We start from the raw sequence: 5,000 nt of genomic DNA on the forward strand, positions 1-5,000 counted from the left end.
TTCTCGCTTTGGGTGCGAGAGGTCCCGGGTTCAAATCCCGGACGAGCCCTTGCAGGTGTCATGTGTTTTACAGGGCAATATGGCTTTCATAAAACCTTCTTTCGAAGAATTCCAGTTTGTCAGCAGTTAGTATCGCCACATATAACATTCCTTGTCTGGTGGACTAGGAGAATGATCTTCGCTCATGCCGTGAGAGCTCCCAGGTTCAAATTTCAGTTGAGCCCTTACAGATATCTTCTGTTTTGTAAGGGTATTGTGGCTTACACAGAGGCCTTTTTCTGAGAATGCCGGTTTGTCAGCAGTTAGTGTTGTTATGTAAAGTTGCTGTCTTGCAGTGGCCCTTGGGTCAAGTGGTATGATTCTGGCTTTGGGTGCGAGAGTCCAATCGTCCAAATCCCGGACGATCCCTCGCTGCTGTCTTGTGTTTTACAGGGCATAATAGCTTTCATAAAAATGTCTTTTGAATACTTTCACTTTGTCAGCAGATAGTATCGCCACATAATATATTCCTTGCATATTGGCTAGTGGCTTGCTGGTCTAGGAGTATGAATCTTGCTCATGCCGCGAGAGCTCCCAGGTTCAAATGAATGGGTAAGCCCTTACAGTTGTCTGGTATTTTGTAAGGGCGTCGTGGGTCACCCAGAGGCCTTTTTCAGAGAATGCTGGTTTGTCTGCCGAAAGTGTTGCCATGTGAAGCTGCTGTTTTTCACTGGCTCGTTGGTCTAGGGGTATGATTCTCGCTTAGGGTGCGAGAGGTCCCGGGTTCAAATCCTGGACGAGCCCTTGCAACTCTCTTTGGTTTTGAGGGACATCATGGCTTTCACAAAGGCCAGTTTCAACGCTAGTGTGCAAGCATTAGATGTCAACTGAGGAAGGTCTTGGTTCGGTGGTGTAATGGTTAGCACTCTGGACTTTGAATCCAGTGATCCGAGTTCAAATCTTGGTGGAACCTTTTCCTTCTTTCCTTACAGCTTCAAATCAGTGAAATAAATGAATGAGACCAATTTTAATCACACCAATTAGTGAGTGGTTGTGATACTAGGTGCTGACATAGCTATTTGATGCTATCACGATCCTCCTCCAACAACGACTTACATAATATTATGTGTTTTTGCCATGCAGCTTAAATCTGTGAAATGGATAAGATCAATTTACCTCACTGAAGCTAGTGGACAAAAACAACAGCAATTTTAAGGTGACTCAACTTGTCGTTCTAGGGCTGTGAATCTTGTTTTGGGCAGGAGAAGCCCCGGGTCCATCTGACGCACAAGCCCGACTTCAACACTTGAGCTTCTGAAATTACGTTCTGACTCAATTTTTAAATAAAGAATTCTAACCATCTGCTGCTGCTGGTTCCATGTGAAAATGTCAAGCTTTAGTGGCTCGTTGGTCTAGGGGTATGATTCTTGCTTTGGGTGCGAGAGGTCCCGGGTTCAAATCCCGGACGAGCCCTTGCAGGTGTCATGTGTTTTACAGGGCAATATGGCTTTCATAAAACCTTCTTTCGAAGAATTCCAGTTTGTCAGCAGTTAGTATCGCCACATATAACATTCCTTGTCTGGTGGACTAGGAGTATGATCTTCGCTCATGCCGTGAGAGCTCCCAGGTTCAAATTTCAGTTGAGCCCTTACAGATATCTTCTGTTTTGTAAGGGTATTGTGGCTTACACAGAGGCCTTTTTCTGAGAATGCCGGTTTGTCAGCAGTTAGTGTTGTTATGTAAAGTTGCTGTCTTGCAGTGGCCCTTGGGTCAAGTGGTATGATTCTGGCTTTGGGTGCAAGAGTCCAATCGTCCAAATCCCGGACGATCCCTCGCTGCTGTCTTGTGTTTTACAGGGCATAATAGCTTTCATAAAAATGTCTTTTGAATACTTTCACTTTGTCAGCAGATAGTATCGCCACATAATATATTCCTTGCATATTGGCTAGTGGCTTGCTGGTCTAGGAGTATGAATCTTGCTCATGCCGCGAGAGCTCCCAGGTTCAAATGAATGGGTAAGCCCTTACAGTTGTCTGGTATTTTGTAAGGGCGTCGTGGGTCACCCAGAGGCCTTTTTCAGAGAATGCTGGTTTGTCTGCCGAAAGTGTTGCCATGTGAAGCTGCTGTTTTTCACTGGCTCGTTGGTCTAGGGGTATGATTCTCGCTTAGGGTGCGAGAGGTCCCGGGTTCAAATCCCGGACGAGCCCTTGCAACTCTCTTTGGTTTGGAGGGACATCATGGCTTTCACAAAGGCCCGTTTCAACGCTAGTGTGCAAGCATTAGATGTCAACTGAGGAAGGTCTTGGTTCTGTGGTGTAATGGTTAGCACTCTGGACTTTGAATCCAGTGATCCGAGTTCAAATCTCGGTGGAACCTTTTCCTTCTTTCCTTACAGCTTCAAATCAGTGAAATAAATGAATGAGACCAATTTTAATCACACCAATTAGTGAGTGGTTGTGATACTAGGTGCTGACATAGCTATTTGATGCTATCACGATCCTCCTCCAACAACGACTTACATAATGTTATGTGTTTTTGCCATGCAGCTTAAATCTGTGAAATGGATAAGATCAATTTACCTCACTGAAGCTAGTGGACAAAAACAACAGCAATTTTAAGGCAAACAAGTGACTCAACTTGTCGTTCTAGGGCTGCGAATCTTGTTTTGGGCAGGAGAAGCCCCGGGTCCATCTGACGCACAAGCCCGACTTCAACACTTGAGCTTCTGAAATTACGTTCTGACTCAATTTTTAAATAAAGAATTCTGACCATCTGCTGCTGCTGGTTCCATGTGAAAATGTCAAGCTTTAGTGGCTCGTTGGTCTAGGGGTATGATTCTCGCTTTGGGTGCAAGAGGTCCCGGGTTCAAATCCCGGATGAGCCCTTGCAGGTGTCATGTGTTTTACAGGGCAATATGGCTTTCATAAAACCTTCTTTCGAAGAATTCCAGTTTGTCAGCAGTTAGTATCGCCACATATAACATTCCTTGTCTGGTCGACTAGGAGTATGATCTTCGCTCATGCCGTGAGAGCTCCCAGGTTCAAATTTCAGTTGAGCCCTTACAGATATCTTCTGTTTTGTAAGGGTATTGTGGCTTACACAGAGGCCTTTTTCTGAAAATGCCGGTTTGTCAGCAGTTAGTGTTGTTATGTAAAGTTGCTGTCTTGCAGTGGCCCTTGGGTCAAGTGGTATGATTCTGGCTTTGGGTGCGAGAGTCCAATCGTCCAAATCCCGGACGATCCCTCGCTGCTGTCTTGTGTTTTACAGGGCATAATAGCTTTCATAAAAATGTCTTTTGAATACTTTCACTTTGTCAGCAGATAGTATCGCCACATAATATATTTCTTGCATATTGGCTAGTGGCTTGCTGACTTGGAGTATGAATCTTGCTCATGCCGCGAGAGCTCCCAGGTTCGAATGAATGGGTAAGCCCTTACAGTTGTCTGGTATTTTGTAAGGGCGTCGTGGGTCACACAGAGGCCTTTTTCAGAGAATGCTGGTTTGTCTGCCGAAAGTGTTGCCATGTGAAGCAGCTGTTTTTCACTGGCTCGTTGGTCTAGGGGTATGATTCTCGCTTAGGGTGCGAGAGGCCCTGGGTTCAAATCCTGGATGAGCCCTTGCAACTTTCTTTGGTTTTGAGGGACATCATGGCTTTCACAAAGGACAGTTTCAACGCTAGTGTGCAAGCATTAGATGTCAATTGAGGAAGGTCTTGGTTCCATGGTGTACTGGTTAGCACTCTGGACTTTGAATCCAGTGATCCGAGTTCAAATCTCGGTGGAACCTTTTCCTTCTTTCCTTACAGCTTCAAATCAGTGAAATAAATGAATGAGACCAATTTTAATCACACCAATTAGTGAGTGGTTGTGATACTAGGTGCTTACATAGCTATTTGATGCTATCACGATCCTCCTCCAACAACGACTTACATAATGTTATGTGTTTTTGCCATGCAGCTTAAATCTGTGAAATGGATAAGATCAATTTACCTCACTGAAGCTAGTGGACAAAAACAACAGCAATTTTAAGGTGACTCAACTTGTCGTTCTAGGGCTGCGAATCTTGTTTTGGGCAGGAGAAGCCCCGGGTCCATCTGACGCACAAGCCCGACTTCAACACTTGAGCTTCTGAAATTACGTTCTGACTCAATTTTTAAATAAAGAATTCTGACCATCTGCTGCTGCTGGTTCCATGTGAAAATGTCAAGCTTTAGTGGCTCGTTGGTCTAGGGGTATGATTCTCGCTTTGGGTGCAAGAGGTCCCGGGTTCAAATCCCGGATGAGCCCTTGCAGGTGTCATGTGTTTTACAGGGCAATATGGCTTTCATAAAACCTTCATTTGAAGAATTCCAGTTTGTCAGCAGTTAGTATCGCCACATATAACATTCCTTGTCTGGTCGACTAGGAGTATGATCTTCGCTCATGCCGTGAGAGCTCCCAGGTTCAAATTTCAGTTCAGCCCTTACAGATATCTTCTGTTTTGTAAGGGTATTGTGGCTTACACAGAGGCCTTTTTCTGAAAATGCCGGTTTGTCAGCAGTTAGTGTTGTTATGTAAAGTTGCTGTCTTGCAGTGGCCCTTGGGTCAAGTGGTATGATTCTGGCTTTGGGTGCGAGAGTCCAATCGTCCAAATCCCGGACGATCCCTCGCTGCTGTCTTGTGTTTTACAGGGCATAATAGCTTTCATAAAAATGTCTTTTGAATACTTTCACTTTGTCAGCAGATAGTATCGCCACATAATATATTTCTTGCATATTGGCTAGTGGCTTGCTGACTTGGAGTATGAATCTTGCTCATGCCGCGAGAGCTCCCAGGTTCGAATGAATGGGTAAGCCCTTACAGTTGTCTGGTATTTTGTAAGGGCGTCGTGGGTCACACAGAGGCCTTTTTCAGAGAATGCTGGTTTGTCTGCCGAAAGTGTTGCCATGTGAAGCAGCTGTTTTTCACTGGCTCGTTGGTCTAGGGGTATGATTCTCGCTTAGGGTGCGAGAGGCCCTGGGTTCAAATCCTGGATGAGCCCTT

At 45.0% G+C, this 5,000-nt stretch overlaps 8 non-coding genes across 8 annotated transcripts in view; all 8 read left to right on the forward strand.

Annotated features, from left to right (window-relative positions):
- Positions 1 to 49, forward strand: part of trnap-ugg (transfer RNA proline (anticodon UGG)) — a 72-nt gene extending 23 nt beyond the window's left edge. The window contains exon 1 of the tRNA in view: positions 1 to 49. This exon is cut by the window's left edge and continues 23 nt beyond it. This is a non-coding gene — a tRNA (tRNA-Pro).
- Positions 50 to 880: 831 nt separating this feature from the next.
- On the forward strand, positions 881 to 952 carry trnaq-uug (transfer RNA glutamine (anticodon UUG)). The gene has a single exon. It is a non-coding gene; the product is annotated as a tRNA-Gln (tRNA).
- A 428-nt stretch (positions 953 to 1,380) lies between these two features.
- Positions 1,381 to 1,452, forward strand: trnap-ugg (transfer RNA proline (anticodon UGG)). Its single transcript has one exon. It is a non-coding gene; the product is annotated as a tRNA-Pro (tRNA).
- A 662-nt stretch (positions 1,453 to 2,114) lies between these two features.
- On the forward strand, positions 2,115 to 2,186 carry trnap-agg (transfer RNA proline (anticodon AGG)). The gene has a single exon. It is a non-coding gene; the product is annotated as a tRNA-Pro (tRNA).
- Positions 2,187 to 2,283: 97 nt separating this feature from the next.
- On the forward strand, positions 2,284 to 2,355 carry trnaq-uug (transfer RNA glutamine (anticodon UUG)). Its single transcript has one exon. It is a non-coding gene; the product is annotated as a tRNA-Gln (tRNA).
- Positions 2,356 to 2,791: 436 nt separating this feature from the next.
- On the forward strand, positions 2,792 to 2,863 carry trnap-ugg (transfer RNA proline (anticodon UGG)). The gene has a single exon. It is a non-coding gene; the product is annotated as a tRNA-Pro (tRNA).
- Positions 2,864 to 3,693: 830 nt separating this feature from the next.
- trnaq-uug (transfer RNA glutamine (anticodon UUG)) lies at positions 3,694 to 3,765 on the forward strand. The gene has a single exon. It is a non-coding gene; the product is annotated as a tRNA-Gln (tRNA).
- A 428-nt stretch (positions 3,766 to 4,193) lies between these two features.
- trnap-ugg (transfer RNA proline (anticodon UGG)) lies at positions 4,194 to 4,265 on the forward strand. Its single transcript has one exon. It is a non-coding gene; the product is annotated as a tRNA-Pro (tRNA).
- The last annotated feature ends 735 nt before the right edge of the window (positions 4,266 to 5,000 follow it).

Source organism: Danio rerio, chromosome 13, assembly GCF_052040795.2.
Source record: "Danio rerio strain M-AB ecotype USA chromosome 13, GRCz13ab, whole genome shotgun sequence".
Classification (NCBI taxonomy): domain Eukaryota; kingdom Metazoa; phylum Chordata; class Actinopteri; order Cypriniformes; family Danionidae; genus Danio; species Danio rerio.